Source organism: Hakea prostrata, chromosome 3 (assembly GCF_041222555.1).
Source record: "Hakea prostrata isolate BN-2017 chromosome 3, UWA_Hpros_2, whole genome shotgun sequence".
In the NCBI taxonomy this organism is placed as follows: domain Eukaryota; kingdom Viridiplantae; phylum Streptophyta; class Magnoliopsida; order Proteales; family Proteaceae; genus Hakea; species Hakea prostrata.
This window is the reverse complement of record NC_142602.1, coordinates 11,446,973-11,471,670: the sequence shown is the minus strand read 5'-3', so window position 1 is coordinate 11,471,670 and position 24,698 is coordinate 11,446,973. Positions and strand designations below refer to the sequence as shown.

The 24,698-nt window shown below is 38.7% G+C and overlaps 1 protein-coding gene across 5 annotated transcripts in view; it reads left to right on the top strand.

The window, feature by feature from the left end:
• The window catches only part of LOC149020783 (Pentatricopeptide repeat (PPR) superfamily protein), a 45,148-nt gene that overhangs the window by 8,551 nt on the left and 11,899 nt on the right, over window positions 1-24,698 (top strand). The window contains exons 2-5 of one of the 5 annotated variants that reach the window (XM_089148990.1): window positions 2,554-2,642; window positions 4,434-4,614; window positions 11,264-11,424; window positions 11,592-11,646. The gene's annotated coding sequence lies outside the window, so the exon portion shown is untranslated. Of the gene's footprint in view, window positions 1-2,553; window positions 2,643-4,433; window positions 4,615-11,263; window positions 12,645-24,698 lie in introns of those variants that run through there. The other 4 variants (XM_089148989.1, XM_089148992.1, XM_089148991.1 and 1 more) reach the window with 4 other exon arrangements.

Below are 24,698 nucleotides of genomic sequence, written 5' to 3'. Positions count from 1 at the left end.
GCCACCAGTGGAGCCTTATGGTCATGGAACTTATGGTGCCCCTCCCATTGTCACTTATCGGAGTCGGCCACTGAAACCTTATTATCATTATGGAGCTTATGGTGTCCCAGCCCTTGCTGACGACCAGGGTGTTTCTTCGTTTGTTGAGCAAATCTTCCACTCTATACCACAACTACCACTTGTCCTTCCATCAGTAGTTGAGCCAGTTCCTTATCCGGACCCAACTTCCCACCATTAGGACATCTTAGGCATGTGGATGAGACCACATATGAAGCTGTAGTACTGTATGGAGCAAACATCATGGGACATGTATTGTTATTTGTATCGGGTGTAGAGGGAAGATGGAGTATTAGGCAGACTTGTACTTGGTAATATTCTCGGTTTCTTCTCATATATACTATATACTTGAATGTTACTTTTTCAATGGTTTTTTTTGGGTAAACTAGTAGTTCCATTGTGTTTATTATGCATGAAATAGGTAGGATGCAAGAATCTAGATCATTTCGAGTCCATAGAAACACTGAAGGTTGAAACTTCAGAAAAAGATCATTGGTTTTGACCAAATTTCGGTCGAAACGTGGAAATCTCGCACTTCTCTTGGGTTATAATCCAGGTTTTGACCGAAATTTTTTCCTTGAAAGTGAGTAGACTGATATTAATTAAGAAAAGACAAGAATGCCATATTGATTTGACCCCCAAATTGAGGGTCGAATTACAGGATCAATAAGTGAATCAACAGGACCAAGTAGGGTTCCTAGGGTTCTGAAATTAGGGTTTCTTAGAATATTTCACAGTGAACAGAAGCTGTATAAGTTCAATTATTACATGCAGCTAGGGTTAAGGGGGGGGGGTCTAGGGTTGATTTAGGAATCATAGGGAGAAGTGGGGTTCAGCTAAGCTGTATTAGGGCTGGAAATTGTGGAAAATAATTCTGTTTTAACAGATTTTCAATTGCAGAATTATTCCTCAAGCTAGGGTTTATGGTAATTTAAGATTTTATGATGTCTAGGGTTTCTAGGGTAGGAATAGGGTTTGGGTTAGGGTTAGGTTTGAGGTTATGGGGATTTTAGGGTCTTGAGTCCAAAGGTGATTTGAGTTTGGATGAGTGATTGAAGCGTTGTAGGTGTTTGAGTGTTTCAGGGTTTCTAGGGTCTGAAGGTTAGAGGAAAGGAGGGGAGATGTGCGACTCAAAGAGGAAAGGAAGAGGGTTGAGGAGTAGGGGGATTAAGGGTTTTGAGGTTGAGGATGGGGGCTGGAATTGCTGCAAGAGAATGGAGGGGTTTTAGATGTTGTGCAAGGGTTTGGGAAGGTGAAAGGGGGTGGGAAGGGGGATGAGGGTGTACTAACTTGGTTGGGAACAAGGGTAACTTGAAAACTGCAGGAAACTTGAAGATTCCTGGGCTGCCGCAAGCTTGAGAGGGAGAGGGATCTGGAATTTGCAGAATTTAGAGAGAGCACTACAGCCATGGGGATTCCTTCTTGGGACCCACGACTCCATTCCTTCCTTCAACTTTGTTTTCATTCAATTCATCATAAAGTAATTGTTACATGCGTGTAAGACTATATTTATAACCTTTTACAATGCAGGAAATTATTATAGGACTCAACAAAATAAAGAAGTCTAACTAGACTAGGACTCAACAAGGAATTCTATTTGGACTAGAATTCCTTCTCAAACTATGCCTCAACTCAAACAACTAGAAAAGGAATCCTATATGAGAACTCCAAAACAAATAAAAGCTATAAATTTAAATTTCCTACCTAAAGAAGGAACCTGACTTGAAAATAGGATTCCAACTGGGACTCCTACTGTGATAGGGACTTTATCATATCTTGACAAACAAGGACTCAAAACCCAAAATGAAAAGTAGATTTGGCTCCTAAAGTTAAGATGAAACTAACAAGATCCAAATGGACTCAAGGGGAATGGTAACCAAATTTCCCTCCATGAGGTTTAGCCCCCTATAGGCCGCATTTGGGTTGCTGTTCCGTCTTTCCTCTTTGCTCTTGGGGCTTCTCTGGAGGGGGGAGTCCCCCTGGTTACATCACATATTTTGCATTGGAACTTGGAGAAGGTCAGAAATTCAAGATTGAGGAATACTTAGCAGTTGGGCAAATTATGTAGTTTCCTTTGATAATTCTATACTTTTCTGTATATCATTGTGTGCCTGTCCAAGTTAACTGTTCCAGATGACTTGATTGGTTGGCATCTTATAATAATTTTATCAGTGTCTAAATATGAAGCCTAATAAGGAGGGTTGGTTCATCAGCTTCTGCCTCACTACCAGCATTGTTAAGAACCCTTGAATCTTAACAATGTGAATCCTGATTGTGGTCCTACAATGAGTTCGATTATTTTTTGTACTTGATGTATCACCTTATAAAATACGGTTGGATGTTCCTAATGATAAGGGCATGTTTCCTTCTGTAGAATTCTTCAATATTTACTCAAATGGGTCCACATTTGGCACCCAAAATTTTCCCATCACCAATATTTAACATCATTGAAGTATGGAAACTTCCTCATGTGGCATTATTTGCAAATTCTTTCAGCAGTTCTCCTACTTGAAGTCTCCCATTTGTGAAATAAAGTGAACTGCAAGCGCACGGTATCGTGTAACTAATTGGTTGATCTCAGGGAGGTACACCACTTAGATTTTATTCCTCTTATTGGTAATGTGAGACTGAGAAGACTTTAATTTTTAATTATTTACTTAAACTAAATTAATAGTCCAAACACATGCATCTAATAAAATTGAATTGAGAAAAATAAAGATAGACATAACCTAACCATTCATCATCTATTAAAAACAATGCATAAATAATCAAAGATGAGAATAAAAAAACTGGTCACAATAAATAGAAAAAAATAAAAGGGAGGTGATCCGAGTGGCAGCTCAAGATCGAGGGAAGGGGAGTGCAACTAACATGACTTCGATCGTGGACCCTTTGTCGTAGCTTACAGTCCACTGATTGGGGGAAGGAATATAAAAAAAAAAAATTGTGGAAAGTAAATAACATAATGATAAATGACAAAGCAATAAATCAAAGGGAAACCTTAACTAAAGAGAGACACAACTGTAAGCATCTTTGATTAAGGAACCTGGGGTAAAAGGAAACAGTAATAAGTGTTGAAAGTCAAGAATAGAGAGGGGTAGACAGAAGTGGGAATGGAATTTTTTGGGGGGGGGTGGGGGGGGGAAAGCCTATTGACGAAGGGTACTTGCATTCTTGGAATCTTGAATAACAAAAAAAAAAAAAAAAAAGAAGAAGACAGAAGAATGCCAAATCTGGAGTAATTCAAATTGGAAATTGCTAGACCCAGAGAAAAACAAATGCCTTTGAACTTGAAACTTGAACTTGAAATTGCATTAATTGAAATATAAGGAGTACACTTGCATAAAAAGAAGAAAAAAAACTAAACAACTAGAAGAACTATTGCATTATATAAGAAATTGAAACCTAAACAATGAAGCTAAAATATGAAACCCACCAAGCATGCAAAGAATAAGAGAGCCTAAGAAAATTAAAGAAAAAATAATTTAACCTATGTCTAAGAGGAGAGCAATATTTATATGGGCTGGTCAAGTGGTTCAAATAAGGAAAGAGAAAATTAATAATAATAATTGAATGAAGAGAGAAAATAGGGGAAAGAAAGAAAAAGAAAAAGAAAATAAATAAAACAAAGATTTCATAGGAAGGGAGGGAGGGTTAAGGAAGGGGAGAGAGAATGTGAAAAGAAAATAAAAAATAAAAATATGGATCGCATGAGGCAAGAGAGATATGTGGGAAAATTGGCAGAAAGTGAAGAGAGAAGAGAGAAGAGAGAAGAGAGAAGAGAGATAAAGAGAGAGAAGGTGAATTAGAAAAGGAAAAAAAAAAGTGGGTTAGTGAGGGTAAAATAAGGGGAAAACAAGGTAAAAGAAATAGAAAGTGGGAGAGAGAAAAATAATTTATGAAGGAAATAAAATCTAATAAATAAAATATTATATAAAATCTATGGAACATTGGAAAAATTGGAAGTAGATCCTACCTAATCTTTGACTATTGGTGGGGCCCATACATATCTTAAAATAGCATCTTGATCTATTTTTGGCCCATCATGCTTAGAATCAGGCCCTCTTCGCATTTGATAAATTAAACCGGACTTCTTTACATGTAAAATAACATGTATCGTACCCATAAACTCCAAATATTCGCGTAGTGCCCAAAACAATCCTAAAATCTGCAAAAATAACAAAAAACCAAGGTAGCTCCACTCTAAGTGTGTAAAATGCATGCTTTATACCATAAGATTTCACACATAAATGTGCTCATCATCTCCCAATTGTTGTTTTAAGATATGTAAGCATTTCAATGTCTCATCTGTCAAAGTAAACATTATCTTGGTTCCTCCTTTAAAATTTTGATATATCTTTTGCTTTCATTTACAGGGTATATAACATCTCAATGAAGAAGAACATTATTTCTCGCTATTGCTATTGTTGACTGGCCAAATGTTGGAAAAAGTAGCATTTTGAAGGCATTGGTTGGAGAGGATAGGACAATAATTAGCCCTATCAGTGGGTTTACTCAATTGCTATTGATACTGAATTTATTACAGGATATGGTTAGGTTTGTTTGCTTCTAAAAATTGGTCATCCTCACCTCCCCTTTCTTTCCCACTTGCTTGTTGCCTACTATTTTATAGCTTTCCACAAACCATTGTCCGGACCCCTAAGTCAACTGTTAAATTCAATGCCTCAAAAGTTCTTCCTAAGGTTAGGGTTGATGTTTTTGTTATGAAAGCACTAATTAACCATTGCATTCTGGAGCCCCATGCTAAAGTGAATGGGCCAATTCTCCCAAATTCTTCTACCTTCGAACTTTGGGATTGAAAGCATGGTGTGAGATCTTGCCACTTCAAAATACCGAGATATGCCATTTTTTTGGCGTTACTCGATGGCCCATCTTAGTGGGTTTTAGGGTCCTGGTTGGGCTGAAACTTGGTATTTAACCTATTTAAGGGCTTTTGAACACATTGGTGGCCTTAGATTTGTGAGAAAATAACCCTAAGTATGTCTTCCAAGTTGACCTATGTGCAAAACCAAAATACTATGAAATGTAAGGTTAGACAAAATGTAATGTAGAGATATCTTGTAATTCAAGTTATCAACTATCAAGTATCAAATTCATTAACATTATACATCAAAGTATCAAATAACTTAAATGTCTTCAAAATTTTACAACCATAAGAAGTTTTAGACTTTTAGTAAGTCATAAATCATAATCCATAAGTTCACAATCACAAGAGTACAAGAGTAACAAGATTACTTTTACAACTTACAAAGTTACAAGACTAAAAGACAGCAAGAGTCACTTAGCATTCTGCATCAACTGATTCTGAATGGTGGCCACATATGCCTCCCAAGTCAACTCATCACTATAGTATGTCACATATTGGTTTATATGGAACTGATATGTCTTCATGTCAGAATACTAGAGGAATAGCACTCTGGGGTAACCGTCAATCCTGGGTGGGTGAAAGAGCAATTGTTGCTCTTGCTGTTCATGTTGTTGTTGAATATATGGGTAGGGGTTTCTAAACTAGTCAGTTAACAACCCATCTTCACTCCCATATGTGTACTCTCCAGGTGTATAGTCTTAAGGAATAACATGATCTCCATAAGAAGAATACCCAGTGTAATCTAACCCGGTGTTGTGATCCCCGTGTAGGTACCCCGATGACTGCCAACTGGCCAAAATTTTCTGTTGTGAACCACTGTGATCATAATCTAGGCTCATGCTTCCTATTTTCAATTCAAGATCCTGCATGCTTGCATCATCATTCGTTTGCCCCTGGTTTGATATGCTCTTCCTACTCCTAGTATAAGTCCGGGAGTTGGGAATTGTGGCTCGCATGTGTTGGATGACTCGGACCTGGTGGAGGTGACTCCCTTTGTTGACCCTAACTTCCACCAGCAATACCACCAGCCTGACTGCCTCTATGACTTGATGGCTGACTTGGGCCACTTGGCCCTCTGGTATCATCGACATCATCAGAACTCCCACTACTAGACATCACAGCAGTTGTTTCAAGTCGACTAGGTGGCTCCACAAATGGTACACTTGGTCCTGCTAATGCTGCTTCAACAGCCTGACCCTCATCAGAAGACATGTGGTTAGCCACAACATTTGGGCCCATTGTAGCAGCAATGGTAGGATCAGGCTGCCCTCCTGGCCCATCCATCATTGGGCCACCTAGATCCCTAACCCACTGATATATGACATCATCTTCCTCATCCTCTGCGGGGGGCTCGTGGAATATATTAGTCAACTCAATCGGTTCCTGATTTTCGTCATTTATATCATCTTGTATGTGCCTACTCTCAGTCTCATGTTGTAATCCACATACACTAAGTCCTCGAGCCTCTTACTCCCCAATCTATTCCGTACCGTACTATGGATGAGCGAGAAGGTGCTCTAGTTCCTCTCGCAACCAGAGGATGAGCAAGTCTGTTAGAGTATTTTAATTGCTATGTCCCTGAGACATGGTGAACTAGTTCCATATAGCACCCACCAGTCAGCTGCATAACCAAATATAAAAATGCATTAGGCAAGTAAATCTTAATACTTATATAACTTATCAGTTATCACTTACAGAGTTATAGTAATGGACTATTTACCAGGATCATTTTTTTGCCTAGTTGCAACCGCAAAAGGCTTTCCAAAACTCCCAGAGGCATCCCTGAACTCTCTGATCTGTACACCAATTGTTCAATTATTGTACTTTTACTACTGTATATGTACTAATGCAAGAAGTTGAAGAAACAATTGAATAAGTTCTCACCTCTCCATTAATTGTCCCTTGCATGACGGGATTTGGCACAAGTTTCTCCACCACGTCTTGCACTGCATTCATCAACATTACATTAAGCCTCAGATCATTCTTATAATGGTACTTTGGGTTGAGGTAGTAAGCTTGTATTGTGGAAATAAAAAATTTGGTTAGTGATTGGTATATCATAAGCTATAGCTTATAACAAATTAACAATGTAAATTAAAATATACTGCAAAAACTTAAAGACATAAAAGTGACTCACCTGCCAAGTGCAAAGGATGCATCAAGTGCGTCTCCCATCTATCATTGATGATCCTCTCGTAGGATTTGAAGGAGCCAGGTGCAGCAGCTCTAACCAACTCTTTCATTTGCTGGAGGGCAGCATATATGTGGGGCATTGTGGGCTTTTTCTTCGAATCCACCATCCTTAAAAACAAACACAATAGGCTCTAAATTGCCCACCTCCTATTCAGCTGCCTCCAAAAGGAATCATTAGCAATGGTTTGTTGGACTACTACTGCATTAGGATGGCTAGGTCCACGCCAATTAAACCACTCCTCATTTGCAAACATGTGCTGTAGACCCACCACTTTCTTCTGGAAGCTTTTTAGAGCTACATAGTTAGTGGCGAATCTAGTCAATCCAAGTTTGACTAGATCACCCTTACAGTGGTTCCTCATCATCTTCAGCATATAACCATGGTTATAAATAAAATTACTTACCCTTCTAGCTCTGTCAACCACAACATTGATTGACTTTCTCTTTCCCAAGTCCTTCAACATAAGATCAATCGAGTGTGCTACACATGGTGTCCAAAAGAGGTGGATCTTGGCACTCTTCTTCTTCATCAACATTTCACCGGCTTTTTTGAAGTTAGCACTGTTATCTATGATAATTTGGACAACATTGTTTGGCCCTACCTCGAGGACCACTTGCCTAAGAAGCTTGTAAAGGTAGTCAACATCTTTGATTTTATCTGAGGCATCCACTGAATGAAGGAAGGATGTCTTTCCATTGCAGCTCAGCATGAAATTAATAATGGACTATCTAGTAGGACCAGTCCATCCATCAGCCATCACAGTAACACCAGATGTAGTCCATCTTTCCTTCAATGAACCAATGTATTCCTCCACCTCCTGCTTCACCTTTGGTAAATATTTATTCATCACTTCCCAAGCTGTTGGGCCTTTAACCCCTACACTTGCCCTAGCAACTGCATTGTTCATCCCCTGATAGTGTAGTGTTTTGGCTACATTGGATGCAATGTTATAGAGTATGAATTTGCTGATTGCCAACCTAGCTTCCTCCTCCCTACTGCCTTCTCTACCTGTAGTAAACATATATGGAATGCTTATTTGATAGGTGTCTTGATGCTTGAAGAGGGAGGGGCCTTGGTCAAATATGCATCATAATGTGTAGTCTTCCTCCTCTCAATTCTCTTACTTCCGTGAAGACTATGTTTGGGTGGCATGGATGCCCCTGACCTTGAATCACCTGCTTCTCTTGTCTGTTCATATTGCCTCACATTCTCAAAATGTAAGGACTGTCTACTAACTTCCATTGCAGCCTTCATTTGTCTCCACTCAACTTGTGACTTAATACCCATAACCCTCTCCTGTCCTCATCGTCGTCTGACTTTTCATCAACATCAACAAAAGGTCTAGCCAGCACTGTATCCTCAAATTTCCTTTGCTTTTGTGCCATCTCCTCCTTTTTCTGTCTCCCTCCCTTTAAAGTTGTTGCAATTGTTTTTTGCATTTCATAAGGAACCTTGAGACACTTGGAAACATCTTTGTAGCCACCAGCCAACTGTTGCTTTGATTTGGTTGAACCACCAGAATTCAAGGTCTTGAAGCAATACTTGCATTGAGATTTTTTTCTTGTCGGCAGTCGGTGGATCCCTATGTTGCCAAGCAATGTCCTGAGTCCCATTACCAGTGCCACCACTCCCACTAGTTGCCATTTAAGATACAAGTCTACAACATTGAAATACGTACATGAATGTTCCCAAAAAATCATTAGAATAATTTTTAGATAAATAAAAACATGTAAAAACAATTTATAAAACAACAAAACACACATTTTGTTCTAAGATAACATATATACAATGCTCAAACAGACATGTTTGTATTTTTAAAATAAACCACATAATATGAGCATCATTAAAAAAAAAAAAAGATAATTTTTTAATAAAATATTATTTTTTATAATTATTTCATGTAATAATAATTTATAAAACAAGAAAACACACTTTGTTCTAAGATAACATATATATGGTGCTCAAACAGACATGTCTGTATTTTTAAAATAAACTACATAATATGAGCATCATTTAAAAAAAAAAGATAATTTTTAATAAAATATTATTTTTCATAATTTATTTTATTTAATTATTTAAAAAATAAATAAGTACAGCAGGCATGATAATCAAAATATGAATACATGGGGTTGTAACCCTCTTAATGTAGTTTAACATAAGTGGTAATCACATTCATATCATAATTATTTTTTTATATTTTTTAATCTTAATTTTTTAGATAATATATCTTTAAATACGAAAATTCAAAAAATAAATTAATAACAGAAAATTAAATTTGTTTCCATGAAAGTGTAGATCAAAGCTAGTAGATCAACGTATATTTATACTACACTCACACCCATTGTAGAACATTCTATTTGAAAATTTTCAAACTTTGGGGAAAATCTTACCTTTGTTGAAGATCTAGTTGAAATAGGCTTGAATGATGATAATCTGATGTTGTAGATGTGTTAAGGATGTTTAGAAGTTGAATCCCCATCAAATTCCGGCAAAATATCAAGTTTCCAGCAAATTTTGAGGGTTGCAGCGAGAGAGAGGCGAGAGAGAGGTGAGATATGCCTCTCTTGAGCAAGATAGGGGGTTTTAAAATCGCCTAAACCAGGTGGTTGGACCACCTTTGGCGAGACCTCACCGAGATATGGCTAGATCTCCCATCTCTCCCATCTCATCTGTCCTCTTGTCTTGCTATCCCAAGATAGTGAGATATTTTCCCGAGATCTCGCGAGATCTCCCATCATGATTGAAATTGAAGAATCACTTCTTAAGATATATCCAGCTAAACCCCTAGAAGAAAAAGGGAAAGTAGGGTTGACGCCCCACATCATGTTGTGGGGAAGCATGTTATATACTCTTTTTCATACACTTGTACCTGGCACAACATTAAGGTTGCTCCATTATGACCAAGTGATTTCGGGTTCGAGTCAAGAAACAACTTTTGTGTAAAGTAGGGGGTAAGAGTAAAGATGTGTTCATTATGGCCCTTTCAAAACCTCCACAATGGTGGGAACCTCGTGGGTATACTGGATAGACATCTTTTTATGTACCCTAACATCTAGTAGCAGACTATTATCGATCATGAATTCCTATTTGCTTTTTTATTTTTTTTAATCTAGGTTATCCAAAATTTAATCCAGGAAACAATATGAATCTTTCATATTTGTCCCATAAAATATTTTTTCCCTGGTTAGTCTAGAAACTTAGTGAGGGCAGGAGAGCCAAAGAGGAAAAGATGAATACAGGAAAGCCTTTTAATACCATATAGGGCCTGGTAACTGCAGAAGATCTAAATACCATAATTATATTTAAAAAAAAAAAACCAGCTGAATAAGCTGCCTACAGTTAGAGACCCCCCATTCCTGAAGGAATTCTAGTTTTTCATGAAAATCTTTGGAATGTTGAACGGGTCCTTCATATTCTTAAGAGTAACCTCTTTCATTCTTCAAAAGTAAAGAACTTCTATCCATGTTTTGTAAGCAGAACAAGACAAAGAAGAAATTAGGAATTTTTGCACTGAAACTATAGAAACAGATATTTGGAAGTTGATAGAATATGGTAGAAGGAAGGATCTGGAATAGGAGTAGAAGAATTTAACAAGATGGAGAAGATAATGAGATCCACCTCGCTTATAGGTGTTTTAATGGAACTCTTTGCTACCAAATGGGTTTCCTTGGGGACAATGTAGATTTTTTGGCCTATTTCGTTTTGGGACTTCTTTCCAAAGAAGAATATGTCCTTATAATCTATTAATACTTAAATGAATGAAAAGCTTGTTGCTTATAGGAGAATAAAGAGGGTTGGGTGGGTGAGATAAAAAGACACGCACCAGAATAGGTTATGGCAAATTTGTCTTTAACACCATTATTTGATATTTTGTTAAGTCAAAAGATACACAATATGCTGATGACCTTTGGAGCTCTGAGGGACCAGTTGAAGGACCTGAGGATTTCACCATAAATATAGATGGGATCTGCTTTTGAATTATAGGATACAACTTGAAATTTTTTTGTCATCTAACATGTTTACTACTTTTTAAATAATGTCTCATCTCCTGCTGAACATGTGAGCCTTGTGGACTGGATACCTTTATTAATCCTGATTATATAATTTTTCCTTTTGCTTCTCAGAAGTTCTGGCTAATCGATACTGCTGGAATCAAAGTATGGCAGCTGTAGCTTCATCAGGAAGTACAACAGAGGCCTTACTGGTCAACAGAGCATTTCATTTTATTCATCATTCGGATGTGGTGGCTCTTGCTATTGAAGCTTTGGCCTTTATCACAGAGCAGGTATTCTGCTCCATGTTACATGAACATAGGCTATCATGCCAACTTTTTTCTTTTCAAGTCTTTTTCTGGTGTTTTGGCCATGCAGCATCCATATGATCATGTTTATATATTAAGGTGTTATGAACATTCTTTTCTAATGACTACTGAAGGTAAGAAACATGTAATAGGTATACTAGAAGGGAGCACATTGACAAAGAAAGACATGCAGTCTTCCTATAGTAGGTACTCCCCCTTTCCCAAAGTAACTGTTCGCCTCCCCATTATGGCTTTCCCAAATTGTATGTTGATTTTGTATAATAAGAAGTGGATTTTATTGAAAAGCTTTATATTATACATTGCATTTTTAAACACTGTTTTATTGTTTGTAATGGAAAAAGTAATATTGGAAACATGGGAGGTTTTAATGCATGCTGTCATTTTTAGGACAGGGAGTATTATGAACATGATAATATCAATAAACAAAAGTTTTCTAGGCTGGCCTGCTTTTAGGGAGGTTTTCTTAGCAAGCCACCAATTTTTTTATGATTTGCAATTCTGATGGTTGGTTATTAAGGGAATGATCTTGTTTGGCCATCTATATATTTTTGGACTCAAATTCCATCAAATTCAGCTACTATGTACGTACATCCATATAACTGTCAGCTGTCCATTTTCTGCTTGCACCCTTCTACAGTCCTTAATTTTCTCTACCCCTTAATGGGATGAAACTTGACTAGTGATCAGGAGACCCATTTTCTGTATATCCACAAAATATAGCCCCTTTAGACCTGCAATGTGGCAGTGACAAGTCCCACCTGGAATTTTTCCATATTGGTTGACCTAGAAATGCCATGATGAAAACCTGAATCCAGGGATAAGGGTAGAAACTTGACTAGTGATCAGGAGACCCATTTTCTGTATACCCACAAAGTATAGCCCCTTTAGACCTGCAATGTGGCAGTGACAAGTCCCACCTGGAATTTTTCCAGATTGGTTGACCTAGGAACGCCATGATGAAAACTTGAATCCAGGGATAAGGGTGGTTTGGTACTATCCTGGATTCTTAGGGTTGCCTAGGATTCCAGCAAAGGGGGATGTCTTAGGGTTTTAGGATACCCTTGAAGCTCTAAAACTCTGCTGTAGAAGGTGGTTCAGATCTGAATTTCAGAACATAGGGTTTGAGGAAGTAAAATTCTGCAGAATTTCTCAAAGTCAAATGCAGAATTTGGGAACTGGGAAACAAGGCCTAATTCAGAAATTAATTGAAGGGCTGGGAGGGTTGTGGGACTTAGGAAGTGATCAGGGGAGTTGCAGGGCCTGGAAATGTTGCTACACAAGTGCGGCAGCAAGGACAGCGGGTGGGGAAGGGTTGCACAGCCAGGGGGAAGGCTGGGTAAGGGTGTGATGGCCTAGGGGAGCTGGGAAAGGGGTAGGAAGCCTTTGTACTACTTGTAAACTGAAGAGGCTTTCTGGACTGTTGCTGGAATGCTTGAAGAAGAAGAACATGAGTTAAATCAGTGAAACACTGTTACCCAGACGCAGGTCACCCACTTGAGATCCCACGACTTTCTCTCAAAGCGAATTCTTCAAACTCAAATTTTATTCATCAAACAAGCTACCAAACCACATCGACTCTTAAGGCTATTTATAGCCTTCAAAACAGAACTAGACTTGGAATTCCTTAAAGGATCCAACTACTTAAGGCTCTTTTTGGTATCAATTCTCATTCTCTGTAATGCTTATTTAAAAGAAATAAGTACAAGAATTCATTTTTTTTTACAATAATGAAAAATGATTTGGAGACTTTTGTCAAGAATAAATTATGGAATGAAAAATAAGTTTGGGTGCATCAAATGAAAAATTATTTCTGCAGGATCTGTTTTGCATAAACTCTTTTGCTTTCGATCGATCCCTCCTCGTTGGTTGTCTTCTTTCTGAGACCATTGTAGAGCTCTTTTTTTTTCTTCTTCGGTTAAAGACCATTGTAGAGCTATAGCGCCCATCATCAAACTGTTCTTCTGTTTGGTTGCCACTAGTTTTCGCTGCATTATCTGAGTAATGCTATCAATTCTCTTCTTGTTGAGTTGGTCAACATTCTTTATTTTTAGATGTAAATGCTTTTTTAGTAACTCTCTGAAGTCCAACATTGAACAGTTGATGGGCAAAAAATCATGCCAAGGTGCAACTTTGAAGAAATTTCCTAACCTGGAGTTGCTACATCATTGTATCCTAAAAGGCACGACTAGATCATGCCCGAATGGCTGGCGAACGCCCCCCTTGTTAGTCATTAATGTTTAATATCTACCATGGCCAATCCACCTCCTCTCTCTTCCAAGTTTCAAGTAACACCACCATTTCTCTCCCTTCTCACTAAATTCCTCTTCCCATTTCCCATAAGCTTCATGGGTTCTATTAATCTTGAATTAGTATGAAAAAAATTGATGCTTTCTCGTCCTCAATCTTTTCTTTCTCAAACGTAAGTTCACAGTCAATTATGCCATTAAATCTTAAGCCCATCATCAAAAGCTCCAACCCTTCTTCTCTTCTCTCTAAAGATATATGTATAAACCCATCTTCATCACCTGAACAGACACTGCTTCTTCTTCCTCATTCGATCCCAACTCAATCATTTTATCCTTCATTCACGTTCTGCGAGGCAAAATCAAATGATCAATCCACCCTTGTAATAAAAAAATCTTATCCTCTTAATGGGTTCGTAACTGCAAGGCAAAGGAGTTAACCTGAAAAACCATGCTTTCTTCTTCTTCCACCTCTGGTTACTAACTCATCCTATATAAAAATACCCAGAAAGAGAAAGTGTAACACCACAATAGTTGGAAAAAACCCAATATAATGATTGAGTATTAGGGAGAGCTATCAATTGAAAGAGTCTTAATTGGTGATCAGAAATGGAACCAAGCAAGTAGAACACAACTGAGAAAGAAAGAAAAAAAAAAATCCCCTTTGACTAACCAAAAGGAAAAAAAAATAATGAAGCTGGGAACCCAAAAAGGAAGCTCCAACTGTTCTTTACTAAATTCAATTGCAACCAGATGCAGCAAAATGGGGAAAAAGAAACAATGAGAGAAGCTGAATGTAACAGTTGAAGAACCCGGATATGCTTAAACAAATATAAATTAAAAAGAAAAGAGAAAAAAAAAAAAGAAAAAAAAAAGAGAAAAGGATAAGAAGTAACGCAGGAGCACAAAGTAACTTATGTCTCTGCTTGAGACTTTCAATCGTTGGGAAAAGCAAAACAAAGCTGAAAGTCTAAAACAGGGTTTGGAGTAGAAAAATAATCATCAAGGAAAAGGTCTTCTCTTTATTTTACCTATTCTTCTTCCTCACCCTTTCCACCTTCAAATAATACCTTACACTGAAACAGAGGTCTCTCCTGTGTTTGGGGTCCCCCATGTAAAGATTTCTGTTAGGGCACTCTCTAGCAATGTGTCCAGTGCCTTGACACTTGAAACATCTCTCACTAGGCCAGATCATAAGATACCCTTACCCTTATTGTTAAGTTGCTTTGGCGGGTTACTAGGTGGTTGGTTGGTGCTTGTGGGAGGGTAAGGTCTCCTGAAGCTAGCATCCCTTGTTGAGGTGTTCCTTCTTTGGAAAAAGGGTTTCAAGGCCTTCTCAACCTCCAGGGCTATCCTAAAGGCTTAGGGACCATATGGGGTGTTATGTGTAATTGGATCTCAATGTGGAGTCCTGTTAGAACCTGGACAAACTCTATTGCGGATCCTCATAAGCACAACACCATATCTTCAATTCATTGAACTTAGCCATATGCTCAATGATTGATAGCCTCATTTCAGGGCATTCATTTCATTCAAAAGTCACAACTTATAGGTAACTAAGAACTCTTCCTTAACCTTTTCTTGCATTCCAACCTAGGTAGACACCGGTTCTTGCCATAAGTCATATGTTTGAGATTCTAGATCAGTCCAGAAGTCTTGTGCTGCTCTAGTTAACTTCATCTTATCAAACTTGAAGCGGACCTCTTCTGGCATATCATAGAAGTCAAAGAACCTATCCATCTGCCTAATTCAATCAAGTAGGATTTTGGCATTGTTCTAACCATCATAGGATGGTACCTCTACTTAACTAGTCTCCTGGAATTGAATCCTCGATCATAGGCTCAAAGTCCTCATCACCCTTGTATAGAGGATGATTCTAAGTGGCTCACTGCCAACGGGGTTCATTACCTCTACCTCTACCCTTATCTCGACTATTCCCAAAGAAAGGGTTTCTTATTGCACCGCCACCTACAGATTGGTGATCCTTGAAATTTGGGTTGGTGTGAGGGCATTTAGTGTGGGTAGACTGCCTAGTGTTTTGTGGAAGAGTCGTCTCCACAATGGTAAGCTTGTCTGAGTTTTGGAGAGGGTTAGGAGCATTTGTTCAATGACCTGGAGGTGCCAGTCACCCCCACACCCAAAGGTGCTCCTCAGCCTACAGCTGCCCAAAATCACTCCCATAATATTCGATCCCTCTCCCACTCCATTGTCCCTCTATTTATTACCCCCAACTAACCCTAATCTCTCTCTCTCTCTCCTCCATATGGCCTCATCCTTGGGTCCTAACAACTACCGGCCCCTCGAAAATCACCTTGTCCTCAAGGTGATGGAAAATTTGAGGTTAAGTCTTCACATGTGTGCCAGTCATCCAAGTAGGGCCCGTGTAAATGGGTCGTCCCTACCCAAAAGTGCACAAAAAATCATTGGAAATGAAGGGCGTTGCTTAAGGAGCCAGGTGGAAGTGAATGGCGTAAGACAAACCATCTTTCAATGGAAATGAAGAACATGGTGTCGTCATCTGAGCAGCCTCTTACACCAGGTCCCTCTCGAGCACTATACCAAACACCATAGACGCGTAGATGGGAGCTGAGGAGGTGCAACGTTGCCATTACTAAGATGTGGTTCCAGCGAAGACCAAGAAGCGATGCTTCAGAGTGTATATCCGCCTGAAATCCAACGTAGAGGTAAGCGACGTCGGTCGATGATTTCATGGCACAAGCAGTACGGAGCGGAGGTCACCAAGCACATCGCGAAAGAATTTCAGCGAAAAACCAAGGGAACGATGTTCTCTCCACTTAATTTTCACTGGCAAAATTTCTAGTTCAAGTAAAAATGTTGTTGCAGAGGAGGTGGGTTTCTTCACCGGTGTCCACTGCCGCGTCTCTGCCTTGGGGTTTTGCATCAGATGCGAAGGCTTTCTTGAAAGGGAGGTAGAAGTTGATGTTTTCCCCTGTTGGTTAGGTCGTACCTCCATCGCTGCAGCCCCGATGTCGCCGTCTCCCACTCCGTTGTGATTTTCAGGGGTTGAAGCCGCCTCCCTTTTCGTTTTGATTTCCTGAGGTTGAAGACGATGAATTCGTGGTTCGGTTCGGTAAGTGCTTGGTTCAGGCTGGTTTGGGTGTGGTTTGTTGATTTTAATGGTAATGAGAGGCAATGGTTTTGGTGTAACAAATTGGGCCAGGCCCATAATAGATGTTTGAAATGGGTGGGGTCCAAATATTTAAACCCATGGGTTGAAAGAGTTTGGCTGGGTATTGAATAAATAAAATGGGCTGGGCTTGGGATTAATGAGATAGGTTGGGCCCAAGGTGGGTCATTTAAATGGGTTAGGCCTAAGCACTTAAAAGTGTGGATTAAGAAATATGGGTTGGACATTGGGTTAATGAAATAAAATGGGCTGAGGACTAATGGTATGGGTTGGGCCCAAGGGGGTTTCTTGGGAAATCTGACTGCCCAATCTTTGAAGTTGGTTTTCTTTGGGCCTAAGCTTGATACTTTGCATACCTAGGTTGGGCCGAATTGATAAGAATTTTGGCTCTTAATATGTGAACCAAACCCATGAAACGGTTTGAGTTGAGCCTAACCAACCCCAAAAACCCTAAAACCCAATCGTCTTCTTCCCCATTTTCTGCAAGCAAACCCCGTCGCTGCCTGAAGTCTTCCACCGTGCGCTCTTGTCTTGCCTTGATTCCTCTTCTTTTCGTCGACCTTTGATCTAGCGGGATGATTTATTGTTGTTGCTATTTTAATCCGGTAGGTATTGATACCTGAAACTCTCCCTCTCTGCTTCTCTCTTCTCCATGCTCGCGAGACTCATCCCCACCTGCTGCAACTTTCACTGCCCCATCAATCGACTTTACAGGGTGGTTTTGCAAATCTTTTCCATCGAAAACTGACGCAGATTCAACATGGGGAATCTTTTCATTCTTCCCATCACCGAAATCAGTAGCTAGCGCCTTCTTGAAGTTCGTCCAGGTAAACTCCAGCCAAGACCTTTCGTATACCCAATCCAATGTGTCTCCTTCTAAGTGTTGGAGAGCTATGTCCAACCGTTGGTCATCCTCAATGTGGCGTTCCCAGCAAAACAACATGATCTCAAGAATCCATCTTTGCACATCCTCTTCCTCTTCGCCTGAAAACAATGGCAATACCATCGCTTCCCTAGAATCAAGCTGCTCTGATGCCAATTGATAAGTCCCTTCTAATTCCTCACAAAATCAATATAAAAATGCAAGAAATAACACTGATAAACTGGTTTTGATGGTGCCAGTCACCCCCACTCCCAGAGGTGCCCCTCAGTCTACGGCTGCCCAAAATCACTCCCATAATATTCAATCCCTCTCCCACTCCATTGTCCCTCTATTTATTACCCCCAAGTAACCCTAGTTCTCTCTCTCCCCTCCACATGGCTCATCCTAGGGTCCTAACAGAGGTTGTTGGACTGTGCTGCTCCAGTTTCTCTACTGTCTCGCAACTTGGGCTCTGTCCTCTGTAAGTATGGTCGCTAAGTCCAAAGTAGGGTCCATGCCATGATATGAACTCCAGTGCGACTGGTCAATGTAACACGTGGGAGAAATTACGACAAAGGACAACCTAGATTCTGCTCAAAACCTCTAATTGGACAAGGTAACTCGCTTTCTCGGCCTTTCTATGGATCTCTCTCTCAATGCGTATCTTCTGTACTGACTAGTTCCAATATATTAGGACCACAAATCCTAAGAAAGAATTCAGTGTCTTCAAGAAGGTTGTAACACTCCTGTAATTCCTGCTCTACTACTGACAAGTTATGCCCAAGCCCAAGGATGGACCTAGTGCGACACGACATGAAGTGGACAGCAAACCCAAGTTCCTAAAATATTAACAAACTTGGTGCAAGGGTTCCTAGACACTCTAAGATGCAAAATAAAAAATAAAAAAATTCAGAATATACTAACCATGCTTTGATGCCAGATTGATGTAGGACAGCCCTAGGACAAGGGCATTCTACAAAGAAACAGGGTCCAAAGCTAACTAGAACACTAGGAGGGGTTAGGGGAAGATTTGCACAACACATACTAAGACCAACAATAGAGATTCACTACGGATATAAATTCAGCAATAAAGAAACATAAATAACATGCAAAATCTAATCCAAAGGTTGAAGAAGAGGAAATCAGATTTGACTCAGTCACTCCAAGTAACTAGAGAAGGGGGGAGTAGAGCATTGCATTCAAGACAATTTAAAAAAAATGCAGCAACATTTCATATGCTTTACTAATCCATCCAATATGAAGGAAAGCACATCAGCAATGTTCAATCTCGATGCCAACCCTAAACTAACACAACCAAAGCACCAAGTAGGATTAAAAGCAGAAAATAATATCCAGCAGCTTAAGAGGCTAACTTCAGCAAGAGAGTTTGCAGTAAAGGAAAGGGGAGGATGAAGGCAAAGGCTAACTGTAGAGGTCAGAGATGTACCCCTGCAGAAAATAAGATTAGAGAATAATAAAGGAACTGAAGAAAGAAAGAGATCAGCAGGGTTGCAATATGGAGAAGAAAAAGGCCAATTGGAGCCAAGACTGTCTTGCAGCAGGTAAGAAGACAGGAAGAAAAAGAAAGAAAAAAAGAAAAGAAAAGCCAAACTCTGGCAGAGAGGGTACTGCTGTAGGGATATGGTTGAGAAGAAGAGAAAATAAGACCAAGAAGGTAAAGGAAGGCTATTGGCAGGAAAAAAAAGGATAATCTTGCTGTAAGGATATGGAGATTGGAAGTTTTTTTTTTTGAAGAAGAGAGCAGGGGTTTTTTTTTAGGAAAAAAAAAAAAAATTAGGACTAGTTAGAAGGAGTAGGAATCTTAGGGAATCTTCCAACTAAGAATAAACAACAAAGGTGATCAAGAAAAGGAAGAATGGGATTTACCAGCGAGAGAGAGCAAGAAGTTTTGCTGGAGAGAGAGGGCTGCAGTCAAGTTCAAGATTTCTTTGTTATTTTTTTCTTTCTCCATCGATACTTGGCTGCTGGTTAGTAAAATTAAAAAGAAAAAAAAAAGAAAAAAAAACTTCCCTAAAGTAACCTTAACAAATAAAAGGAAAAAAAATATGCAACTGAATAAAATCTAATAACACCCAAAATATACTAATGTAACAAAAGACAAAAATGTGTGGTATGAACGACGGGCCTAAGGGTCCAGATGTTGATCTCTCTGTATGCCTCGTCAAACCAAGCCGAAAGGTTCCGTTGTCTTTGTCTCTAGTGGTAACGAGTGATGGGTGGACGCATGATGTTTCCTTTGTCTTGTACTTATTTTAAGTCCAATGTAGAGTCTTAAGTACAAAAAGGGTACACAATACCCTAATGATGCATAATGACATGAATGAAGGTCTAGGGCATCAATGGTCTGCTCAAGTGATTCTTTCATCTTGATGGTGCTTTTATTTTTTTAATTTGGTACAATTGATGGTGCTTTTAGGGAAAGAAGAATGATGCTTTATGTTAGACACGATTAGCTCTTCATCATGAGCAATGCCACTAGAGAATTTGGACTTATAGGGAGAAAAGATTTGCGAAAAAAAAAAGCATAAGTATTACTCAAATAACTGTATTCTTAATTGTGATTAAGGGGTCGTTAAGACCTAAATTTATAGCTAAAATGTGGGATTAATTTTAATTCCCTCGGATAGAAAAGAGTCATATATTTTGTTCAGTGGTCAACCAATACAACTACCTGCTATTAAGAATATAGCAGTTGTAGGCTCTTTAACTGGTTGCATACCGGTTAACCGATATGATAGTCAATAGGCTACTAGCCTACTACTAGTTCACCAGTTGTGTATCAGTCACAACCTGTATGCTTTTGACAGTTGAGAATTCTAAAGAAAAAAATTGACTAGTACCTTTTTAAGGCTTTTTTTGAACCAATTTGACCAGATGGATTTTTGTTATGAGGTCTGAGGCCCTCAATGCTCATGCATGAATGTTCATATTGTACAAAAGTGGAAGTGCAAATTTCATGTAAATTAATTATGTCAGGCGTCCTAGACTAGGTGCAAGGTCTTGACTCTTTGATGAACGATATTCAATCTTATTCTTTCAATGTACACCATATTCAAGATTATAATGTCAATGACTTGTGCAACGAGATCTTTGAGAGGATCTTTCCATTTGTTGCAAGCTTCCTGAGTCGGCCTTTGGATTAAATTCCATACATGATGAAAGATCCTTGAGTTGACTTTCCTCCTAAGTCCAAGCATATCAAATCTTCTTTATTTGGCTATCACATACAATGTCACTCATGTGTTTGTGATCATCAAAATTTAAAGGAGGCCTAAAGGGTCATTTCTCAACAGATATGTCTATTGGTAAACATTCTGATTGAAAATGTAACCATTGTCCCATTCATTACTGGAATGTATTCTTTGTTTGCTAGTTACTGAACAGAGGGAAATGAAGTCTGTTGCATGCTTGCTTATATAGCTTTGTCTTTTTAGAGTTGAGCTTTTCTCAACTTTGTTCATTGGCATAAACTACTTTGTATTAGGTGACATATTTTCTTCCATCTGTTACACATAATGAGTCAATTGCTTATTGTTTGGTGAAGCCATTCTTCAAATGGTGCTCCTTAAACATGTTATAATCTTGAAATGAGCTTTTTGAAAAATTAAAAGAAAAGTAGCAAATTAAATTAACTGCCTCTAATAAGTAGCAAATTAAATTAACTGCCTCTAATGGTAATGCTAGTAGCCCAAATTACTCATACCCATTCTTGAAGTCTTGCTGATGGCTTGGTCTTTTTTAACAGCTGCCCATAATGAGTAATATTTTTGTGGATTCTGTTGAGGCTTCGCAACTTCTAATGAGCAGCAACTCGCTAAAGAGTTTAATGTCTTTGTAGGAGTCTAGTGTGGGATTTTTATTTGCAGCTGCCAATGGTGGTGATCACGCCACACAATCAAAATAAGATCGAACGGTTGGGAATCAAATGACGGGGGTTTACTTGTAAATATTATTTTTTATTTTTACATTTTAAGGGTTTAAATTTTATTAATTTACAAAATTAGACCCCTCATTTACCCAACTCCCAAATCCCTATTTCTTTCTCATTTACCCCTCATTGGGTATCTCCAGATAGACAAGTTTAGTAATCTTGAGAAGCCACCATTAAAGAGCCATATATGTATGAAACAGAGAAGTGGTTTGTTAGCAAATATACAAAAAAATCACAGAGCAAATCATTCTCTCCATTGACCGAAACTCATTTAAAGCTCAAACCCACTAATCGCGATCACATCGCTCTCCAGGGACTCCAACACTCCACACCGTAAACTTATTCTCTATTTATATTTTTTTTGCTTGTTTTCCCTACCCACCTCCCATGTAGTGCACACTTCCCCACCACTTGCATCTTAGAACCCGCAATTGACTTTTGGCATCTCCTATAAATCATATATGTACATAGAGAGGAAAGAAAAAGAAAGACGGTACAGAAGGTTAGGTGCTTCATCCATCCACATAGACTCAAAGAGGAGGATTAAATCAAACCCTTTAATTTTGACTTAGCCCTCAAGTTAGATTTGTTTCTGCACAATACATACACATCATACTGATGTGATTTTGCAGCTGTTTCAATGGAGTAGTGTCTGAGATGAACTTGATGAATCGGTTGGTGTCCAAATAGAGAAGACACCATTCCAGATCTCAGAGAAAGCTTGGACAAGGATCTCATGTGGTATGGAGAATTCAACTAAAAGAAAGAAATAGGGATTTTGGAGTCTGGTGAATGAGGGGTCTGATTTTGTAAATTAGTATTAAACCCTTAAAATGTAAAAATAAAAAATAGTATTTACAAGTAAACCCCCGCCATTTGATTCTTAACCATTTGATCTTATTTTGATTACGTGGCGTGATCACCACCGTTAGCAGCAGCCAGCAGTGGCTGCTGTGGATAAAATTCCTCTAGTGTGTCAGGCACTAATCCTAATACCCCTTGAGAGCTTATTGTGTCATTTATTTTCCAGAAAGTGGGGTATGCAACCTTATGGCTGAGACTCCCTATAGTTGCACTAGTACGTCTCTCTCCGTTCTCTCTTCTTCTCTCTATTCTTTCACTCCTCATTTTTCATTATTATTTACATGGTATGAGTGCAGGATTTTTATGTACTTTCTCTTATCCTAGAATTGCATCCATAGTGTCAAAGCAGCAAGGCGACCAAAGCTAGGCAATTAGGCGACAAAGCAGCACCTAGGCGGCAATAAGGCGACCAAAGCAATTGGGTCAAATTTTTTCAATATAATTTTTTTTAAACTACTTTTCAATACAACTACTTTCTATAATAAGCTAAACAAATATTCAATAGTCACATTCATCCCCAAAAAACAAGCATTCAAGAATCATAATTATGAAAGTTATTCAAAAAAAGAACACAAACATAAGTTCATCTCATCAAACCATGGTTGTCAAAGAGTTCGCCTAGGCATTTACTGATTCTTTGATTTTTTATGTTGAGTATGACTTATGCTTCACATTCTATTGCCGACAGGCACATGGGTGCTGCTCCTCAGTGAGCGGGCGGGGGTCTAGGGAGGCCGTCCCAAAGCAAAAAATAGGTTCTATGTCACTTTGGGTCTTGGAGTTCCTTTGCAGATTGGGCGTCAATTAAGCGGTTCAAAACAAAGCAGTTGAAAAACTGCTTTGCCGCCTAGGCGGCCGCTTAGGCGCGCCTAGGAGGATGCTTTGACAACTATGATTGCATCTACCTTTTTTTGTTAGTCTTTTAGTTGATGTCATTCAATCATTACCTTTTTTGGTTTATGGTTTCTGAAGGCTCTCTGTTGCCGGGGTGTGGCATCTTATGCTGCTCTTGAAATACTAGTTCATGATCAAGCATAAGAACTAGGTCCCGTTTTGTGCTCATTGTTGATTGATGGAGTGAAGTTTGGAGTCGGCCTTTGAAAATCTCTTGGCATTGATCTCATGTTTCAGTTGTTTGTTTGGCTGTTTTTGAACAACATATTTGATGGACTCTCATTTGTAGCTGTTGTTTAGAACTTCAGATATTAGTTCATGATAAAACATAAGAAGTAGGTCCTCACTTTTTGGTGTTTATTGGTTGATAGAGTTGAAGATTGGAGTTAGCATTCAAATATCTCTTGGCATTGATCTTACGTGTCAGTCTTCAAGTTTTCGTTGTTTCTATTGGCTTTTTTTGGATCCAATTTTGCATGGACTTTCTTTTTTGTTTGATGACTCATGAAAAGGTTGTGGTAAGTATGGCTGTTTCTTTTTCATCCAGTTGTATTACATAAAAGATATTAGAAATTAATAATTTTTAGGTTGGTGTTCAGAAGTCATGACCAACAAGATCATCTGATAAAAACCAAATAAGACACCACAGAAGCATGTATCCTAGGAGAGATATGGAATTCTTTGGAGAACCAGATTTTGATCTGGCTACACATTGATGATGTGTATGAACTGTTGGATACCTGAATATAACATAGAGCAAATTACATTTCCACCGCCTGGAATTTATTCTATTACAAATGTCCCTTTGTGCCCAACACCTGTTAGTTTTAAACATAAAAAGACAAATTTTCCCCTAGTGAATCTTAATCTAAGTTTTAAAAAGAAAAAAATATGCATAAAAGTCGGTCAATTTTTAAGGTGAATATGCTTCTTTTTAGGAGGCCTTAGGAAATTGCTTATACTAGGGGCTAAACCTGATGCAAATATACTGAAAAAAGACTATCTATAGTTGATTCTACCAAGAGTAAGTTCGATGTTTACCCCCCGGGGGGGGGGGGGGGGGAGGAAGTAGATTCAATTTCTCTTGGCATAGATGGGAAGAACAAGACCAAATGGCAGGCTGGTTTTAAGACTTTCCTTACCAAAGAATAATTTTCTAGATCAAGGATTCAAGATATCATGTTTAAGTGTGGAAAACCTTAAACTAGATCTGATAATCCGAAAGTTACTTTCAACTTCTTTTGACACTGCTTCGATTTCGACTAAGCCAATAAT